The following is a 23394-nucleotide window of genomic DNA, read 5'->3' on the forward strand; positions in this document are numbered from 1 at the left end:
CAACAGCCTCGGCAGAAGGTGATTAAAGGACATCTCCTTCGCTCATAGCAGCCTCAGGAGACAGTTAAAGGAATTCTCCGTAGCTCATCGCAGTCCCGGGAGAAGGCGATTAAAGGATATCTTCTTCTTCGCTCATAGCAATCTCAAGCGATATCTCCATAGCCCATGGCGGTTCATGGAAGGCCCAGGAGAAGATATTAATAGGTGAGTGATCATTAATGAACTGATGGCTTCCTCTTCTTGAAGTCTTCTTTCATAGACTTCTTCTTGAAGGGAGGACCCATGAGGGGAAGTCGGCTTTCTTCGTAGTTTCTCCTAATTCTCTTCGTGTCTTCCTAGAGGCCTGCTTTTGTCGTCTGCTATTGTTTATGGATGAACGTAATAACACGTGTTCGTAGTAAAAACATGTGAATGCTATGCGTGAGGGTATGGAACCTTACGATATTTACTTAAACAGCATCGAGAAGGTTATTATTCATCTTAGCAAACCCAAAGACTATATATTAGATACTAATTATCTATCGTTTTCGCTTATGTACAGCTTATGTGTTGCGCTTATAAAATGTACAGCTTATGTGTTGCACACCTTTGAGGGAGATAACAAATGCCATCCCAAAAAAGTGACAACATGTACTAAATTAGGTTAGAGTAGATTAGGTTTGGTTACGTGTTCCTTTTCTTTCAAATAGTTTCAATTTGTTTCTACATTTTAGTAGTCCATGCCTTTCACACAATTTCAACAACTGACTTTCCTTATTTTTGTACAGCTCGGTAAAACTCAAACACGATACGTGACAATCTTATCATTTACGTACCATTTTCACATTGCATTTCCCATAAATCATAACAAGGACTCCTCTTCACCAAATAGTCCCTTCCGCCTGCACATATAGTGCCGCTTATAACATAAAAAAATAACTAACAAAGCAAGTATTTGCTTAACTTCAACTATTCCCCTCACCTGGCATTTACTCACTCTATTTCACAAACCAAAATAAATTCTCCAAAATAAAACCAAAATAAATCCGGTAAAGTTTCTTAAATTGGTTTGGCGATACAGCAGATAATCCAAATTTAATACAAAGAGTAACAAAGAGCCATTTACTGTGTAGAATATGTCCAAAATGCAGAATGCCGTATTATAATCTATAATATCTTTTGAAGATGTAATAGCATAGAGGACTAGCTCAGGAGAATAATGCTCCTGGAAGTAGGAACGAAAATCGCAGTTCTGATTGGTTGGCGTTATCCATTTCTTGCCACATTGCATTCAAATAGCAGAAATCAAGCAATTGCTGTTGTTGATCTTAGTGGCCGAGTGCCCTCCCCGCTGGTCTAGTGGCTAGCACGTGCGCCTGAGATGTACGGGTTCCCGGGTTCGATTCCCGGTGGGAGAGCCTTTGTAATTTTAACTGTCCTCGATGTTTCTGTGTTCGTGTCCCTATCGTCCTAGGTAATTGGGAACAAGTCAAGTAAATGAGTAAAGCAAGTAAAATTAAGTAGTAAGTAGTTCAAGTAAGTTACTGAGGCACGTTCGGTGAGTTAGTTAACGTTAAAAAAGAAAAAAAAGTGGGTTAGCGCTATATGCTATTATTAAAATTTTCTTTTGGCGTGAGTTCAAACCCGGCCCAAGGCAAGCTTTTTAATATATATTTATAACACTTTTTAAATTAAAACAAGATGAAAGTAATACTCAAAAAAGTGATTTACTTACTTTTGTGCAGATAAGTAGTAGTAGTAGTAGTAATAGGAGCCCCGCAGGGCTCGTTTTGTTCCACTTGTACTCCATGATATAGGGTTCGTTTTGTTCCCCTTTTACTCCATGATATAAAGTTTGTGACCAACTTAAAACCGCGATGGCTCAGTGGTAGAGTGTTCACTTCTGGTGCATGGGGTCCCGGGATCAAACCCTGCTCCCACCAAGTGAACTTTGTGGTGGACAAACAGCGTGTGCGTGGGTTTCCTCGGGGTTCTCCCGTTTCCTCCCACTTTCTTCATTCCACCATTTCACTCATTTCTCATAATCACCGTCTCCTTTAGCCTAACCGGCATAAAAGTGGGACGTAAAACTCAAAGATTTCATTTCATTTTTCAAATAATTACAGACTATATCGCCTGTCGCCTGTTTCATATACACTTTGTTACATATAACACATAAACGTTTTTTTTTTTTTTTTTTTTTTTTTTTTTTTGTTCACAATTCAAAGTGAAAAGAATGTACAGTGTGGCCCAAAGTCCCGTTTAACCTTGATAAATGCTAATGTAAGTTTTCTCGTTACCCTTTTATAAATTCTAATGTAAGGTTTTAAATTGTTTCAGATTGTGTGAACGACTGCTGATACTTCCAATTATGCTACATTATTGAAGAACATGTTATTTCAAGTTGTTGGATGCATGAGAGAAACCATAAAGTGGATGCTATGTGGGTTCATAAAGTGTATTGTTGCCACAAAATCGTTACGATGCCACTGCTGAATTGACAGAAACTGTGAAACAAGCTTTCACTGAAGTTATACCTGCAATGCTCCACAAAATGTCGCACAAAACCTGACGACGTAATTATCCTTTGTCATGAGAAGAGACCGGATGTTAGACAAAATGCCTATTCTTTAATATTAAAGATATGATCACAAATGACGTTTTAAAGTTTGTATGGGGGGTTATAGTTTCGATTTAAGCCAATTTTATTTGGCCTATTTTGCCTATTTCGTCCCTTAGTGCCTAAATAATTGCTTTAGTGCCTAATGCCTATTCTATGCATTTTCTTCAAAATAAGCCTTCATTGGGAATATATATATATATATATATATATATATATATATATATATATATATATGATAACTTTGTTATTAAGAAAAACCATCTCCAAATATGGTGTTTTCAATCTAAAGTGAAGGAATTTTTTAAATCGGACGGGCCATTTGGGCTGTACATTCTTTATGCACCCAATGTTAAAGGAAAATGCAACTTTACTATTTACCTGGACCCCCAATAAAGTTACTGTTTGAAATGGGGACTGGCCTCGATATGTTATCGTAAATGACAGTAACTTCATTCACTTACGTTGTGGGTCCAGGTAAATGGCAAGTTGCAGTTTCATTTAACATTAGGTACATAAAGAATGTACAGCCCAAATGGCACATCCAATTTAAAAAAAAAAGTTCTTCACTTTAGATTGAAAACTTCATATTTGGTGATGGCTTTCCTCTTATATTTTCATGTAACTCTGATAATAACAGTTACCCAATGTCAGGGGACTTTTGAGACACCCTGTATATTAAGTGTTTTAAAGACAAGAGCGTGGCACATTACAATATATATGGAATGCATATCAAGCTTCGGTTTTTATATACCGGTATATAATAAAAGAAGATTAACGAACAGGTATGTTTGTATATTCTTTGAACATTATCTATGACTTGAATCTATTTTTTTTAGTTGTATTGAGTATTTGTTTCCATTATTTCGTCTTGCATTTTAGTGCCTATTTTACTGCCTATTTTTTAAATTTTAAGAGACTATTTGCCAGTCTATTTTCTAGGTTTCTAATGCCTAAACATTTGGTCTCTAGTCATGAGAATGACAGTCGACAGACTGATCCTTTGGGCACTTAAGAGTCTTCATCCCGGCGAAATTAAAATACCGCTAGTTTTACGGTAATTATGTGGTATCTTCAAATAGATAAAAGATAATTGAAATATGGAACAAGAGCGCCCTAGACAATATTATTTTGCGTGAGGTACCGTTATCACAAATCACCTAGTGGCTTACCGTTTTCAGCTGTTTAGAAACGCGAAAATAAATGCCGATTTTTAAAATGACTCGAAATCGAAAGCAGATAAGTGAGTCGTGATGACGGTATCTCATGTAAAATAATATTGTCGAGGGCTCTCTTGTTCCACATTTCGATTATATTTTATCTATTTGAAGATATCACATAATTACTGTAAAATTAGCGGTATTTTAATTTTGCCGGGATGAAGACTCTTAATGTTTCCTATCTCAATAAAATTTCTCGAAAGCATTGTTGTTCGCGTCATTGAGTTCTTTCCGTGTAGTTATTTACGTACCTTTAGTGGTTTATGCTACTTATTTTCAGTGCTAAAACGGGATTTCGTGGCCACCCTGTAAAAGGTCACATAGAGAGAATGAATTTCATCATTACATGTCAAAGCAGAAAAGAAAAGTAAATCCAAGGAAACACACTTCTTGCTCTCCTCCCGAAATGGTACTAAACACATAAATTAGTTGTAAACACACTTTAAAAAATCAACATTTACTAGCGCTTTGAAAAGTGATCACTATAGTTCATCCGCAAAGTAAGTAAAAGTATATCCGCAAAAAAAAAAAAAAAACTTTATTGATGCGTATACCCGCGAATAGGTGCGTAAATATTCATATCCGCGCCTTCCTCAAATTATGTTTATTTCCAAAAGAATACGTTCTTGGAACTCGTCCATTTTGCACAAACTAAGCCGTGGGTATGTGCTCCATTGTCTACTGATTAAAGACTGTATAAAACGTTGTTTAATTTTAAATGAATGAAAAAAAATAAAAAATGGTTTCCTTTTGCAAACACTTAATGTATAACTTCGTTGAGGAAAGTTAAAGTTTAACTCTTCCCCAACTATACAAATAAGCTTTGAAATTTCACTTCAGCTAACAAGAACAATTTTGAACAAAGGATTCTCTATAAACTTCGTGTTGTTATGCAACCCGTATAGTTCGATAGTGTTGTTAGTTAAATATATATTCAAGACAGATCACAGCCAATCAAACTAATCCATTAATGTATATATACACTGACCAGCCAGAACATTATAATTATCTATCTAATATGATTATGTTCATTATCGGTTCGCAGCAAAACAGCCATACGGTTTGGTATTGAAACAATGAGACCTTGGGAGATGGCTGGATATATGACGCAAGTCACTTGATTCCTGTAAATTCAGCATACCGGAGCGATAATCTCGGATCTGGCGTTCAATGACAGTAGTACTTGGACCTGAATCTATCCAACGTGGGTGTTCTTTGTTCATTGAATTGCCGACAATTAGCTTTTGTAATCGTAGCAGATGCTTCTTTTGGAGGTGTCACGTATTTTCATCATTGTGTCATTAAAAGAAAGAAGAAAGTGTCACTGAAACGTAACATATGGATGTTGCACAATACTTTAAATGTTGGAAGGCAGAGAGACACGTCAAATAAATTTTAGAAACATGAGAAACATGAAAGAAAAAGGATAGAATTTAAAATTGAAAAGCTTCTTGTAAGTGTCACGTAATTCCATCATTCTGTCAATTAAGGAAGTAAGAAAGTACGAGTTGAAAGTGAGATATGGGTGTTTGAAAATAGTGTAACAGCAGGACGTGAGAAAGTCATGTAACCTAAGAATTGCATGGGTAGGGAGAGAATTCTTTGATGTGTACTAAAGAAAGAAAGAAAGAAACATATACACAGGTGTACTGTAATTTTGGGTGGTCCAGTTTTTGGAGTTGGAGGGGGATGTACTGTGCTCTGGACATTGGTTAATTGATGGACTGTGATTTCTAATGCATGGAAAAGAAAGAAATAGGAGACACCTGCTTGTATGTGTGTGTTCCAGGGTTTTTGGAGGTGGGGAACGAACTGTACTGCCCATGGAATAAAAAGACATTGCTTAATTGACAGTGTAACATGCACCCTATGGAGAAAGAGCAATGAGTATACTGAAGGAGAGAGAATGTAAGAAATACCTTGAAAATGTTACATAGGGAAAGTGTAGTGTCCTTTTGACCAAAGGACCAGTTTAAATTAACGTGGGAATAGTTAAAATTACTACAATAGAAAGCGAAACTTTTTTTGTGTGTGGATGAGAAAACGCCATGATACTTTCAACCCAGCTGTATGTCTAACTCTTTTTAGAAAAGAAAGAAAGAAAAAAAGATCTTTTAAGTTGTTAGGATATAGAAAGTTATTTGAGAAAAACGTATGTGACATTTATTGTTGACGGATGGGACCCCCTGTAATTTTGAGTTGAACGTAACTTTTTTTAGAAAAGAAAAAAAAAAAGATTTTTCTGACTTAGACAGAAAAATGTTCCATTTAGCATGCCCTGTTAGAATGAAAAAAGAAAGAAAGAAAAAGCCATTTTTCTGGAAAAGATTCTTGTTAACTTTAAAGAATAGCTATTGTACTTGTTTTTGTGAAAAAACGGAAGTGTGTGTGTGTGTGTGTGTGTGTGTGTGTGTGTGAACGCTGGAACCACCCAGGTTAACGAATATATATAACGAAGTTTGAAATGAGAGTAGATTATATAGTGTGCTTTTGGCGTTGTGGAAACTTGCCTTGTGTATTTTTTCTGTGAGTGTGTTGTTTGGAGAATAATTTTGGAATTACCGGAAGGAAAAAAGTAAGTTAAAATTCACCATTTATATAAATAAATATTAAACTTTGATTTTAAATGTATTTACATGCATTAAAATGACTTGTGTTTGCTTTTATTTATTGAACAAATGTCAGATAGAACCGTTGTTACGGCAAATTTAAGATTGAAATACGGAAAGCAGAAATGTTGTGTATTTTGTGGATATTTAAAACACCAAGAAGCCCAATAGTGAACGGATAGGTTACCTACCATAAGACAGCGAGAGAGAGAGAAATAATATGGGAAGCATGCATATACGCTGAATGCATGCTATGAAGCGAGGGCGGGAGGGGGTGTTTGTAGTTTGGCGAAAAGAGCAAGAGAGGGAGATAGGGAGAGAATGTTTGCAAGGTTGGATAAATGCGTTCGGTGCGTAAGAGGAGAGGAGAGGGGTGGGAGGATTTTGGTGCTTCTACTTTGACGAAAAGAGGAAGAGAGAGAGAGAGAGAGCAAGCTTGGATAAATGCGTTGGGTGCGTAAGAGGAGAGGAGACGTGCGGGGAACAGTTTAACGAAAAGAGCAAGAGAGGTAAAGCGAAGCATGTATACGTTCGCTGCTGAGCGGAAGACAGGGGGAAGGCGCGGGGTTAACCTGCTTCAGGCCTTTTTTTTTTTTTTATTCTTAGCTGAATGCAATGGAATTTACGGTGCATGTATACGTTCGCTGCTGAGCGGAAGACAGGGGGAAGGCGCGGGGTTAACCTGCTTCAGGCCTTTTTTTTTTTTTTATTCTTAGCTGAATGCAATGGAATTTACGGTGTTTAAAAGGAACGGTGAAATCTTGTTTTGAACACAGAAACTGCAAAAGTTTGTGTAAGCCAAGAGAAAAGAAATAGCAAATGAACGAAAATAAATAATTTATATGTTGATATCAGTGGCGTATATGCGTGTGGTTTATTGAAATTCTAAGTGACTATTTTTTTTTCTTTTTAAATATGTAAAGTTAGATTATAATGTTATGATGTGTACTAAAAAACACATGTAAAGTATAGAAATGATAATACTTACCTAACACAGAATGTGATCCTTTTCAATGTTTGAAGCACATACGAAGCACTAATATATGGAGGGAAAAAAAAAGACGCGAAACGACAAAATGATTTCGTCGGTAAACGAATGAGGAAATGCCGGTTGTACAAATAACAGGAGACCGATACGATGTGATGCTAACCGCACAAAAGCATGAATGGTACTGACACGTGTTTGTATATAGGTGGCGTTGATGCATAAAGACTAAGATTTTTTTCCGTATAATAACTTTAAATGGGCATAGCTCCTAAACGATTGATTGTACGATAAAATGGACTACAGAAATCGATTTGTCAGGTCGAAATTTATATAGAAAGACACCTTACATGATAAAATTAAACAATTTTTTGTGGGGGGCCAACAGTGGTGGGTGGACATGTAGGGTTCTAACATTACATTTTTTGCTTTTGACGGCCAACTATTGGTTGTAGAAACAAAAGAAAGGTATTTTCTTGAATGTTAGGACCTAACGAACACTAGTATACAGATTAAAACAATGTAACTTGAAAATAATTTTAAATGGTCATAAATCCTAAACGGTTGATCGTAGGTGAAAACGGACACCAGAAATCGATTTATCAGGTCAAAATCTATATAGAAAGACACCCTACATGATACATTTGAACAATTTTTATTTTTTTGAAATTTATATACAGTGTGTTTTAAAAGTACAGTTTTTTATTTTTTCGCTTTTTTGGCCAAACTATTGGTCGTAGAAACAAAAGAAAAGTATTTTCTTAATTGTTAGGACCTAAGGAACATGACTATACAGATTAGAACACTGTAACTTTAAAATAAATTTAAATGATCATAAATCCTAAACGGTTCATCGTAGGTGAAAATGGACAACAGAAATCGATTTATCAGGTCAAAATCTATATAGAAAGACACCCTACATGATACATTTGAACAATTTTTATTTTTTTTGAAATTTATATACAGTGTGTTCCAAAAGTATAGTTTTTTATTTTTTCGCTTTTTTTGGCCAAACTATTGGTCGTAGAAAGAAAAGAAAGATATTTTCTTAATCGTTAGGACCCAAGGAACACGACTATATAGCTTAGAACATTGTAACTTGAAAATAATTTTAAATGATCATAAATCCTAAACGGTTCATCGTAGGTGAAAATGGACAACAGAAATCGATTTATCAGGTCAAAATCTATATAGAAAGACACCCTACATGATACATTTGAACAATTTTTATTTTTTTGAAATTTATATACAGTGTGTTTCAAAAGTACAGTTTTTTATTTTTTCGCTTTTTTGGCCAAACTATTGGTCGTAGAAAGAAAAGAAAGATATTTTCTTAATTGTTAGGACCTAAGGAACATGACTATATAGCTTAGAACATTGTAACTTGAAAATAATTTTAAATGGTCATAAATCCTAAACGGTTCATCGTAGGTGAAAACGGACACCAGAAATCGATTTATCAGGTCAAAATCTATATAGAAAGACACCCTACATGATACATTTGAACAATTTTTATTTTTTTGAAATTTATATACAGTGTGTTCCAAAAGTATAGTTTTTATTTTTTCGCTTTTTTGGCCAAACTATTGGTCGTAGAAAGAAAAGAAAGATATTTTCTTAATCGTTAGGACCTAAGGAACACGACTATACAGATTAGAACAATGTAACTTGAAAATAAAAATTTAATGAATTTGCATAAACAATATGGCGTCGATTTTTTTCAAACTTTGGAAATATGTTTATTAAAAGATATATTTTTATATGAATAGGTAAAATGAATAATATTACTAAAATAAATACCATTTTTGCGCGTTTTTTACCGCAACCGGTACGCGCCGCGCGTTTTTTACCGCGACCGGTACGCGCCGCGCGTTTTTTACCGCGACCGGTACGCGCCGCGCGGTATATGCGGCCGAAAAAAGGTTTTCGCGACGCGGGACGCGTAAAATATTGCCGCCCGGAAACTGCGCGGGGTATTGCCGGACAAACAACATTCGGTAACTTGCTATGGCACATGTACACACACGCACAGTCTTATACACACTAATGTGAATGTTATGATACAGGTGTCGTTCTTTCAAGAAACAAACATGGCGGATGGATTTTAATGTGCATTAATTTAGTATACATTATTTTTTAAAACAGTAATAATTAAAAATTTAAACAAGTTAACACGAACTTAACCGAACTTTTCCGAACATTGCCGAACAAACAAAAAATGTATCTACAATTTTATACATATTGGTTAATGTACAATACGAATAGTTCCGAACTTAACCGAAGTTTCCCGAACATTGCCGAACATAATCCTAAGAGTTTATTTACAATTTGTGTACATGTTTATACATGTATTGCACAAACGGTTCCAAACATAAACATAAAAATGTATTATGATTTACCGTACACGTTTTGTATACGTATACTATGCATGAATTATAATTTAATTACCGTTAAAAATAATAATTATAATATTAACACGAAGTATAACACTACTACCTGTATAGGTTACAACACAGTTTGTAGTCTCGCACCCAAAAACATTACGTTTTGTAGTCTTGTACCCAAACGCATTTCGTTTTGTAATCTCGTACACAGGTACTTTAACATATTTTAAATTTAGTAACAGTAACAATATTGCACAATATGATGTAATTTGTACCTTATGTTACTGGTTTTAAAAATTCCTTTGTTAGTAATGCTAGGAATTTCTTTTGTTTGCTTTGCTACAGGTGTTTAATCCGGTTTAAACTGGTTTTATTTTTTTTGTTAGGCATTGTGTATATATACCCCCGTTGCAAAGGAAATATTATCATATGAATGTTGGTAACCGTACCTTAAACACAACATTTACTTACTGAATAAATTTATACAACCATATAATAAAAGAAATATTAAAATATTATATTTACAAAAGAGTATTAATATTAACTGTATTGTTGCAGTTGTTGAAATTCAAAACAACAAAAGAAGAAAAAAACAAAAGAAGAAAGGAAGGAAGAAATCCTGATTTTTATCAAGTTTACAAGACATAGCAGATTTACTTAGAAGATCATCGTAAGTATATTTACATACTATACATATTTGAATGATTATGTTTTTATACTTTGATTAAATATTCGTATATAAAGTATTATTTTTAAAAATTGTAAACTGATAAATATTTATAATATTTTATTTAAAACAAACTAAATTTGTTTTATCATTACACAAAACGTGTTTTTAATAGATTTACACTTTATTTTATGAACAAAGTTCTTGCAGAATTTTAAAAATGTTTACACTCTATTTTAACAACGAAGTTCTTGCATAATTTTAATGATGATCAACAGAAAAAAATAAGTAGAGCTTCTTAGAAGAAAACTAAATAATATTGTTAACTGAATAACACTATATTTTTATATATTGTTGTATTTATTTTAATGTATACTAATTTGTGTTTTTATATTTTACAGATGGAATTTCTGGGTGCATCATACGTAAACGAGTTTAACGAAATTGACGAAATTTATTTGGCTGGAGTTATAGAAGGCCTGCACACTAAGGAACGCGTGTTGGAGACCTGGTGGAGAATTATGGATAAGCAACGCCAGGGATTTCGTGGGAGTGAAAGGTATGATACCTTGTTATCAGCTCTTTTTAATTTTTATCATGATAATCAAGCACTTATATTGCAATATGCAATGTCTAGTGCAGACATTGTTGACTTATTTGTACACGGATTTTTCCGTGAGCAAATCATGTACCAGTGGGCACATGACAAATTCATTCATTTTAATTATTTTAATTGTGCACAAGGTGATAGGATAAATGCAGCAGAGGTAGCCGAATTTTGTAATTATGGATCGCGTTTTATTTTGGTTCATAATAATGTGATGCCATCTGTTGAAAATTCCGTAACCTCGGTCCACCAAGAAAGTCAACCCTTGGAAAACATACTTCAAGAAGAAGATTTTAATTTAATTGATGAAATTATTAATGAACAAATAGAAAATGAAGCAGCAGATGGTACACAAACAAATCAAAATTCCGCAGTTTTAGTAAATCCCGATGAGTTTGGAACATCTGATTATGTGGAGGCTTTATTAAACGAGTTATGTGAAAACGGACAAAATCCTGTGGATGTTGTAAATAATGAAGTAGAGGTATCAAGTGTACAATGTTCACGGGATACTCGTGGTTACGGAATGGGGTCTCCACAACCTAGTACTTCTGGTTACGTTTCTCCAAGTAAACGTAGCGGACATACAGATGTTCAAAATACAGGGGAAGGTAATTTCGAAGTAGTACGTGAAAGCAGAAAAAGTTTCACTAAGTTTAACTTGGTGGGACATGAAATTGCGGTAAGGCCAATGGGAAATGATGAAATTAGAAATCCTGCGGCCTATATTGAAAACCTAATGAACTTCGCATTGGATAATGTATTGAACAATGCGAGACCTAATGATTTTGTTGGAATGTACATTGATTCCTCCAATAGTAAGGATAAGAAAGCAGTGTATGTTCCATGGAGACGCCGCAAAGACATTTCTGCTAAGTCCGTTTTAGCTTCCATTACTAGAGTGTTAAATAGTAATGAAGACTTCCTTTTAGGTAATCATGTCCTCTTTCGATTTCATATAGTAAATTCGATGTTTGGTGCTGGAAGAACACGAGATAATAATTCCACACTAAACAAATATTTACCTTTAAATGAATTTTTAGTACAACATTTGGTTGAGCTCCCGGGAACCGATAATGATAAACTTTGCTTACCTAAAAGTATTGCTTGGGGTATAGCAAAGCATACCGAAACACATCAAAATTTGAGTCATTTAACAGATCCAACTAGAGATACATTAAAAGGTAGAGCAATTAAGCTTTGTACTGAGGCAGGTGTTAGCGTTAAAGGTGGTTGCGATTTTAATGACGTTGAATTGTTTCAGAAACATTTAGCTCCAAATTATCAAATTATTATTTATGAAAAAGTACCCGAAAGCAAACGTGAATTTAGAGTACGTTACCCGGAAACACAAGTACAAAGACCAGAGTTACAAGATGCAAAACCCATCTATATTTATTACGATCAAAGGGGACGTATTGGACATTTCCGTCCTATTCGTACAATAACGTCATTTCTAAGAAAAAAAAAGTATTGCTTGCACTGTTTAAAGGGATTTAAAGGTTTGAATCGTTATCATAAGTGTGAGTTAATGTGTTCAGCTTGCGAACATATGCATAAACTTGATGTTACGATGTATAAAATGAAATGCAATGCATGCAATAGATATTTTACTAGGGGTGAATGTTTCGACAATCATTTAAAAGGTAATAAAATTGGCAAGAATGTGTGTGAATATGTGAAAGTTTGCATCAACTGTAATGCACTCTATGATTTAAGATCACGTAAATCTGATCATACATGTGGTGAATACTTTTGCAGTACGTGTCGCGAACATGTACAGGAAGGTCACTCATGTTATGTGAAGAAAGTAAAACCTACTCATATCAAGAGGTTTCTTTATATTGTGTTTGACGTAGAAACCATGCTCAAACCGGAAAATGAGCGTGGGGAACGGGAACACGTTGTTTGCTTGGTATGCGCTAGACATGTATGCCATAAATGTATGAATAACGGCATTGATGAAGCCTGCAGTACATGTGGTGATGAAAACGGTAACCGCTCGTTTTCTTTTAAAACCATTGATGAATTTATTACACATATTTTATTAGATAGACCCCTATTTAGTAAAGTATGCGTCATAAGTCATAATGGTAGTCGTTTTGATAGCATTTTCTGTTTGAGATCTCTCATTGAGTCCCAGCATATCATTCCAAAAACTTTAATTCAGGGTCAAAAGATTTTTAGTATTTCTATTCATAACAAAATCATTTTTAGAGATAGTTATTTGTTTGTTGGTGTAAAATTATCAAAATTACCTAAGACGTTAGGCCTTTCAGAAAATTTAAAGAAGGGAGATTTCCCATATTTGTTTAATACAGTAGAGAACCAAAATTATGTAGGACCATATCCGGGAATAGAATACTATGATCCTGAATCGCGATCTGGTGAAGAAAGAAAGCGGTTGGAGGGATGGCACCAAGAACGGGTGCAATTGGGAGAGCAATTTAATTTGCAAAAGGAAATGTTGGAGTACTGTGAAAATGATGTGAGAATTCTCACAGAAGCTGTTATTAAATTTAGTAATATCATAGAAGAGAAAACGGGTGGATTACAATGTTTTCTAGTATCGTCTACGATTGCAAGTTTAGCCATGCAAACATATCGTACATCATATCTTCCAGAAGAAAGTATTTCTGTTATACCACCTTTGGGGTACCATTATAAAACAAAAACCAGTGAAAAAGCAATGAAATGGCTAAAGTATATGGAACACCAATTGGGTATAGAAATCCAGCATGCTGGACGAAACGGAGAACAATCTTTTGGAAGGTATAATGTTGACGGATACAATGCAGAGCTTAATGCCGTGTTCGAATTTATGGGATGTTACTGGCATGCCTGTAAAACGTGTTTTCCAAATAACCGTAATGCCATAATAGATAATGCACATGGTCCGTACAACACATTTGAAAAAAGGTACGAACATACGGAAATCCGGCGAAAATATTTCACAGAAATTCTAAAAATGAATTTGTATGAAATATGGGAGTGCTCTTGGGATAATAAAGTACGCACAGATGTAGATTTACAAAAGTTCCTTAAAGAACATTGTGATACTACTGCAGACTTTCTTATTCCTAAGAGTTGCTACAACGGAGGCCGTACTGAAGTATTTCGTTCATATGTGAATTGTGCGGACGATGAATCCATTTGTTATTATGATATTACATCGTTATACCCCTACGTAATGGCAAGGAAACCTCTTCCGGTGGGGGCACCTAAGGTGCATAAGGGGCCGGTTTTCCCAGATGTGGGAAAAATTCATGGGATTGTAAAATGTACTGTATTGGCTCCTAAACAACTCTTTTTTCCCATCTTACCATATGTAGCGCAAAGCCGATTAATATTTGGACTTTGTAGGCTATGTATGGAAGGAGAAACTATTGATAATTGCACACATAGTGATACTGAACGTGCATTAACTGGAACTTTTTGTACACCAGAGCTTCACCGTGCTCTTGAAAACGGATATAAAATCGTCAAAATTTATGAAATATGGGAATTCGAACTCATGGGTTCTGAAGATCGGAATTCACCTAGTTTATTCCGGGACTATGTGAATACGTTTCTTCAGATGAAGCAGGAAGCTTCAGGCTATCCTGCTTGGTGTAAAACTGAAGAAGACAAAGATAAGTATATTGACGATTACTATGCTCACGAAGGCATAAAATTAAATAAAGATAATATTAGCTCGAACCCTGGACTTAGACAATGCGCGAAGTTGTACCTCAATTCCTTATACGGAAAATGGGGACAGCGTACAGATATGACACGGTGTGTAATTATTGATAGTGGGACAGAGTTCCATAGGTACCTTGCTACACCGAGATATGAGGTTCATAGTGTTATTCCAGTTGGTGATGAACATCTTATTCTAACATATAAAGACTTGGAAACTGAAAATGTACCTTTAGAATTTTCCAATGTCGTCCTTGCTGGTTTTATTACTTCATGGGCCAGGCTACAATTATATGATTTACTTGTGACTGTAGGACCTGAAGACGTAATTTATTGTGACACAGACAGTATTATGTTTACGTGTAAAAAAGATAGGGAACCTCCGTTAAAGCTTGGAAGCTATTTGGGTGATCTCACTGATGAAATTGAAGAAGGGTGGGAGTTTGTAACGTTTATAGGTTTAGGGCCAAAAAATTATAGTATGCGGCTTAAAAATGCCGCAGGGGAATTTCGGAATATTTTCAAAATTCGGGGAATTACACTAAATGATAGGACCTCTCAAAGAATAAACTTTGAGAGTTTCTATGGATTAGTGACAGAAAATATTAATTGTACAATTATAGAAAATCCAAATAGCATTGTGCGAAAACAGGGCTTCACTATCTTTTCGCGTAAAGAGACAAAAACACACCAAGAGGTAAACAAAAAACGTAAACGTATTGACGATACACAAAGTGACGAACCAATACCAAAGACAAAAAGTTTACCTCATGGATATGTATCATGATAATTTTAGCTTGGCTTATAAGTGATTGTTTTTATTTATTTATTTATTTATTTATTTATTTATTTTTTTAAAAGATCATTAGTAGAGTTTCACTATTTATTTATTTATTTATTTATTCCATCGTTTGCTGTGCAAACTTATAAATTGTAAACCAAAGTATACATTTCATTCTAGTCATTCATTTATTCTAGTCATTCATTTATATTCTAGTCATTTCAAGCTTTAATATTTATTGTTTAACTTATTTTTAATTTATTTTTAATTTATGTTGTTAATTGTGTGAGTGAGTGTGTGTGTGAATGAGTGTATATAAAGTAAAGTATCTATTGTATGCATTCAGTTTAATACAAGATGTTAAAGTTTCAACATCCATCAACCATTTTAATTGCTGGCCCTTCACGTGCAGGTAAAACATGTTTTGTAAATCGATTATTAAATGAACGTGATCAAATGTTTACTATGAAATTTAATGAAATTGTTTGGTGTTATGGTGCAGTCATACCAAATTTAGATGCAAGTTCAAAAATTCGATTTATAGAAGGAATTCCAGATATGAATAATTTTGAAATACAAGAAAATTCATTATTAATATTAGATGACTTAATGTCTGAAACCAATGGTGATGTTGCAAACTTATTTACAAAATATGCACATCATAAAAAATTAACAGTAATATTTATTGTTCAAAATTTATTTCCAAAAGGAAAACATGCTCGTGATATAAGTTTAAATGCACATTATATTATAGTATTTAAAAATCCTCGTGATAAATTACAAATACAATATTTAGCAAGACAAATTATGCCACGATATAGTAAACAAGTTGTGAATGTGTTCGAAGATGTAACACGTGAACCTCACACTTATTTGTTATTTGACTTGACTCAAAAAACAAATGATGCATTACGATTACGTACAAATATTTTTCCTAATGAAACACTGCATGTATATGCAAATGTAAAAGACAGTAATTCAGTCGTTTACGTTTAGTTTAGTTCAAGATGTTGAAGGTGAAACAACACTTTGATACTCTCCGTGCTTTGTGCAAATGCAAAAGCGCAAAGCGAAAACAAATTATACGACATGCATCTGGTGATTTAATACGTACTATTTCACAAGTTGCTAAAAACACAATAAAAGGAAACATTCCGCTGAATTCGCGTCAGAAGCAACGTTTACGTAGACATAAAAAGATCTTGCGTGCTTTATCTGCACAACGTACAGCACTTAATAAGAAAAAGAAAATTTTATTGCAGAAAGGTGGGGCATTTTTACCATTAATTTTAGGACCATTACTTGGTGCAGTAGCAAGTAGTTTGTTTGGAAGATAAGTATGTCGGAATTTCGTAAAATGATATTAGTGCCTGAAAATGCAATGCAACAAATGCATGCGAATATAAAATCAATAGATTCACATCAATCGCGTTTAGACGAAGAAATGAATAGTATTTTACAACGTCGTAATCTTAGTATTGAAGAAAAATGGAAATTGTATCAGCAAGCATTACAACAATATTTAAATTATACTTCATCAGTTTCACAAAATCCAATTACATTACCTATTATTGAAAAAGATGTTCCTCAAACATCATCATCATTATCTCAAGAAGAAGAAAAAAATAATTCTATTTTACCCTTTGTATCAGACATTTTACAATCAGTACCAAAAACACAACGAAGGAAAACAGATCTATTATTAAAACAGTTAACAAGTTCTGATAAAATTCATTGGGATCAATCAGGAACAGTACGTATTCAAGGAAAAATAATACCAGGTTCTAATATTATTGATTTAATAAATGATGTTGTTCGTACACGAAAATATTCAAGAAATCCGATAGGTATTCACGAGTTTAAAAATTTATTGGATGATCTTAATGTACCACGTGAATTTATTTCTACTCCTATAGTGAAATCACATAGCAAAGTTAAAAAATCACAAAGTCCAACACTAGTAACAAATATTTTTAAAAATTGGAAAGAATATAAAATGTAAATAAAAAATGGGAAAATTGTCAAAATTATATTATGATTATACGAATCCTGCTTCTTTATCAAGTATTAAAACATTACAAATAAAAACAAAATTATCAAAAAAGAAAATTAAAAATTGGTTAGCATCTCAAGATGCATATACATTACATGCACCAGCACGTAAAGTATTTGAACGTAAACAATATTATGTTAGTGCACCAAATGAAACATTACAAATGGATTTAGCAGATATGCAAAATATTGCAAAGTATAACAAAAATTATAAGTATATATTATGTTGTATCGATATTTTTTCACGGTATGCGTATTGTGTTCCCTTAAAAACAAAAACAGGTCCTGAAATGGCAAAAGCAATCAAAAAAAATTTAAAAAATTTTAAACTACCTGTGTTTAATGTACAAACGGATTTAGGTACAGAATTTTATAATCGGCATGTAAAACGTTTATTTAAAGAATACGAAATTAATCATTATAGTGTACATTCAGAAATTAAATGTGCATTAGCTGAACGCTTTATAAGAACATTAAAAGAAAAATTGTATCGTTATTTTACGGCTAAAAATACATACCGTTATATAGATGTGTTAGATCAATTTGTAAAAAATTATAATCATTCGTATCATAGTAGTATTAAAATGGCACCAGCCAATGTAAATTACTCTAATGTTGATCAAGTTTTAAATACGTTGTACGGTGATAAAACTAATAAAAAGAAATTAACATGTAAATTTCACCCTGGTGATTATGTGCGTGTTAGTAAATATAAACATAAATTAGAAAAGGGATATTTACCAAAATGGTCACAAGAAATTTTTATTGTTGATAAATGTATTCCGACAAATCCTATTACGTATAAATTAAAAGATTGGAATGATGAGGAAATTAAAGGAATATTTTACACAGAAGAATTACAAAAAGTAAATGTAAATTCAAACAAAACATTTTTAATTGAAAAAGTACTAAAACGAAAAAAAGATATGATGTATGTAAAGTGGTTAGGATATCCATCAAGTATGAATTCATGGATTAAAACAAATTCTGTTCAGTCTTCAAAATGAGTTCAATGATAGAACATGATTTCTATGTTACTCTTCCTTCAAATGCTAGTACTGAAATTTTTACTAATAATACAACTTCTTCATTTATAGTAAAGTTAGCACAACCTATTCACTTAAGTGAAGGAGAATGGTATGTTGCATTAACACAACTTAATGTTCCTTTTAGTTTTTATAATGTAGGTAAAAATGAAAAAATTATAATTGAAACCATCGTTAATGATGAACTTGAAATTGTAGATGTTGATATTACACCAGGATACTATACTTCTATTTCATCCATTTTAGAAATGATTCCTGAAGAATTACGCATGTTAAAATATTATAAAAATAAAAATCAAGTTGGAATTAGACATTCTTTAAAATTGAAAGATTTTTGTGTTATTGGAATGACACGCGGATTGCAACATTTACTTGGATTTATAAATGAAAATACACCAGAGTTTACAGATGCTGTTTTTGTAAAACCAGTTAATGAAGATGTTCCATCCGTAACACGTGCAAAATTTCCATGCAATTTAGAATATAATATACCAAATGTTTTTAATGTTTGTGTTGATATTGTAAAACAACAAGAAAATATTGGACCAGTACTTCGTAAAGTTAGTGCTTATAATATTGAGCACGGAGATGTAAAATGTTTTCTATTTCACACACCACAATATGTTAAAGTTGTAAAATCTTATTTTAATACGATTGAAGTAAACTTAAAAGATGAGCACGGTTTAAAATTGCCATTTGAATTTGGAACTTCAAACTTAACACTTCACTTTAAACGAAAATGATTTCTGAAAGTATTGATGATAGTTTTTACATTACACTTGTATCAAACGCAAGTACTGATGTATATCCTACAAATAGTCCAACACATTTTATTAATCAACTAAAAAATAATATTCAATTATCAGAAACCGATTGGCATGTAGGATTAAGTGAATTACATGTTCCTTTAACATGTTATAATGTTAACGATGGAGAAAATGTTATGTGGTATAAAATAAAAAATGAAGAAGCACAAAAAGGTAAAATTGTAAGTGGATATTATCACTCTGCACATCATATTATTGATGAATTAAATAAAATATCAAAAGATATAAAATTTTCTTTATCAAATATTGTACAAGTAGATTGTAGTGATCGTGTTGAATATGCCTTATTATCAGCAACATTAGCAATGCAATTAGGACTTCGTCAACATAAAGATCTTGTTTTGTATAAACGTGGATTTAAACAACCGTATGTTGATATTGGATATCCTCATCAAATTTTTATTTATACTGATATCATACAATATCAGTTTTTAGGTGATACAAAAGCACCTTTATTACGTATTGCAACAACATCAAATGTAAAATACGGTAAAGTAAAAACATTAACATTTCAAGATATTCATTATCTACCACTTGCAAAGTTTTCATTTAACAGTATTGAAATACTATTAAAAGACCATGCAGGACGAAATTTGCCATTTCGTTCTGGGACACTAAGTGTTACACTTCATTTTAAGCGCTCTCCTAATAAAAAGTAATTAATTAATTATATTTTAAACATGAAATTTAGACGGCATTACGGACATGGTATCCCATACTTTTCAGGACCTGTATATCAACGGGGACATGGTATAGGTAGTTTCTTCCAAGGATTATTTCGTTTTGCATTACCATTTCTTAAACAGGGTGCAAAAACTTTAGGTCGACAAGCATTACAAACGGGAATACAAGTAGCGGGTGATGTATTAGAAGATAAACCATTTAAACAATCTGTTCGTGCGCGTGTAAAAGAAGCTGGTGAAACATTAAAGACAAAAGCTGTTAACAAAGTTGGTCAGTTATTAACTGGAAGTGGTAAGAGACGGCCACGCAAGCGTAAAGCTCCGGCAATTGTTCGGTTTGGACCTCCAACTAAACGTAAGCATACAAACAAAAGCAAAAGCAAAAGCAAAAGAAAAGTAAAAAGAAAAATAAGTCGTGTTACAGATATATTTTCATAATGGCACTACTTAATTCAAACAGTGTGGAATGTTGTACCAATGATTTCGATTTATTTAGTACTCCAATGACACAAACTGCAATTGAATCTTGCTTTAATGCTGAATACCGTCCAATTTCAACATTAAGTTCTGATGGACCTATTGAATTTTTTATTCCCGGTGAAACAGGAGAATTTATTCATACTGCATATCTTTATCTTTACGTACGTTGTAAAATTACAAAACCTGATGATACACCATTAGCTGACACTGATGTTGTAGCACCAACAAATAATTTCTTACATTCATTATTTAGTCAAATTGACATTTCATTAAATGATAAATTAATTACTTCTTCATCAGGATTTTATCCTTATCGTGCGTACCTTGAAACATTATTAAATTATTCCCGTGATGCTTCTGATACACATTTGAAATTAGGTATGTGGTATAAAGATACTGCTAAACAATTTGATACCATAGGTAATGCTAATGTAGGTTTTCAACAACGTGCTAATTATATTAAAAATAGTAAATCGTTTGAAATGTATGGTCGTCTGTATACAGATATTGCTGGATTACCAAGAGCACTTGTAAATAAAGTAGGTCTTCGTATAAAATTACATCGTAGTAAAGATGCTTTTTGTTTATTATCTCCTGTAAATACTTCTTATAAAGTAAAACTTGAAGATGTTACTCTACATATACGTCGCATTGATGTTGCACCTCATTTGGCAATGGAAATCAATACTAATATCAATCATGAAACAGCAAAATATCCCCTTACAAGAGTACAAACAAGATCGTATACTATTCCTGCAAACGTTAATTCATACAATCTTGATAATATTTTTCTGGGTAACGTACCTAAAGGTGTTGTTATCGGGTTTGTTTCCAATTCGGCATTTAATGGAAAATCTGAACTAAATCCATTTCATTTTCAACACTTTAACGTTAACAAACTGCAACTACAAGTTGGATCAAAATCTTTTCCTCCCAGTCCCCTCACCCCCGATTTTAAAAACAATTTGTACCTTCTAAGTTACCATTCTCTGTTTTCCGGTACTGGTTTATATTATAAAGATGATGCACATACTATTACTCCTGAAGAATATCCACACGGCTATACTCTTTATGCATTTATTCTATCACCTACAGCAACATTAGATGATTGTACTTGGGACCTTGTGCGTGATGCGCCTGTAAATGTTAAAGTTTCCTTTTCTGAAAATTTAACTGAGCCTATAACATGTATTGTGTACGCTCAGTTTGATTCTTTAATTCAAATTGATAAAGATAGAAATATATATACTGATAATACTTTTTAAAAGTATCATTTTAATAAAAGAAGTATAACTGTTCACTTCTAAGTATATGAATTACATGTGTCCTACTGGTACAAAGTGTGTTAAACATTGTATATTGTAATATTTTTGCTTGATTATTCAAAGAGTTACAAGGTATCATACTATGAAGTTTGTCAAAAGTATTTTTTATGCGTTAGCACCATTCATCGTTATTGGAAAAGTTATAAAAAACTCTATCATGAATATTTTAAACATGTTATTTCGTTTTATGAAAATATTCCATATACTCCACTAGGTCTTCCAACATATACGCGTATAAAGTGATGTAAAGTGAAGTGAAGTGATGTGAATTTAAAAAAACAAAAGTTATGTACACGGATGATTTAATAAAAGTGTTACTTCGTGATAAACTTACTGGTGCAAATGTGCATGGCATTTATCCTATTGATAGAATACCAAAAACTGTACAACCACCGGCTGGACTTATTATAAATTTAAGCAATTCATCTTCAAGTGGAACACATTGGGTGTGTGTATTCATTGATGAAAATCAAAGAGGATACTATTTCGATAGCCTAGCATTACCATTTCCAAAAGAAATAAAAACTTTTTTAAATAAAAATTGTAAAATATATTTTACAAATAGTTCCGCATATCAAGATGATAATTCAATCTTGTGTGGACAATTTGTGTTGTACTTTCTGCATCATATTGTACGAAAGAAAAGCTTTAACGAATGTTTAAATTTGTTCAAAAAAAATAATCTTAAACAAAATGATAAAATTGTATTCAATCATGTATCCAATATAATGAAAAAGAAAAACAAGTAAATTAGTTTAATAAATTTTTTTTTATTTACAATTTAAAATCTTGTATTTTTATTTACAAGAACATATCATATATCCTTTTTACAACTTTGCAAATGCATTAGTTAATGTTATAGTACGTTGAAACTTCCACCAATAACATAATTGTTGTGCATTACGAAATGCACATCCTGATTTTTTATCAAGTTTAATATTTTGTTCATGAAAAGCACAATAATCATTAAATACGTTTGCTTGCATTGTGTTTAATGGTGGACACTGTTTACTTTCCAAATCAATAACATTAGCTAGTGCAAAAATATTTTTAATCCAAAGTGTTTTTTCTGCACCTTTACAATAAAAGGTTGCATCTTGTTTACAAAGTTGATATATAAGGTTACGTATGTGTGATACAGTATAACCGCATTTATCATTCCAAGTTAATCCATGTAAGTTTAATGTTAACCATTCAATTTGTTTTTGACAACCTAATGGAAGTATATTGTATTCTACTGGTGATTTTATTAAACAATGTAAATTTACTGTATCATCACACGCAGTTAAACAAAATTCACGTATAATAAATTCATGATTTGAAATCTTAAAACCTTGTATGTCAATAATGTATTCATTAACACATGGTGAAATTTTATGTTTACGTTCTAAGAAAAATGGTATAATTTGTCCAACAAATTCAGTGTTCTTTAAACAATCACGCGTTTT

At 32.8% G+C, this 23394-nt stretch overlaps 1 protein-coding gene and 1 long non-coding RNA gene across 13 annotated transcripts in view; one reads left to right on the forward strand and one right to left on the reverse strand.

Annotated features, from left to right (window-relative positions):
• LOC145690064 (uncharacterized) overlaps nt 1-23394 on the reverse strand; it is a 1134032-nt gene that overhangs the window by 738712 nt on the left and 371926 nt on the right. The gene's annotated exons all lie outside the window — the stretch shown is intronic.
• The window catches only part of LOC145690066 (uncharacterized), a 905981-nt gene that overhangs the window by 352833 nt on the left and 529754 nt on the right, over nt 1-23394 (forward strand). For 8 of the 11 annotated variants that reach the window (XR_014132152.1, XR_014132151.1, XR_014132156.1 and 5 more), the window contains one exon: nt 2320-3381. The exons of the other annotated variants lie outside the window; for them this stretch is intronic. This is a non-coding gene — a long non-coding RNA (uncharacterized LOC145690066). Of the gene's footprint in view, nt 1-2319; nt 3382-23394 lie in introns of those variants that run through there. 11 annotated transcript variants of the gene reach the window in all.

The sequence above is a fragment of the Thermobia domestica genome, chromosome 7, assembly GCF_964235325.1.
Source record: "Thermobia domestica chromosome 7, izTheDome1.hap1.1, whole genome shotgun sequence".
Lineage (NCBI taxonomy): Eukaryota > Metazoa > Arthropoda > Insecta > Zygentoma > Lepismatidae > Thermobia > Thermobia domestica.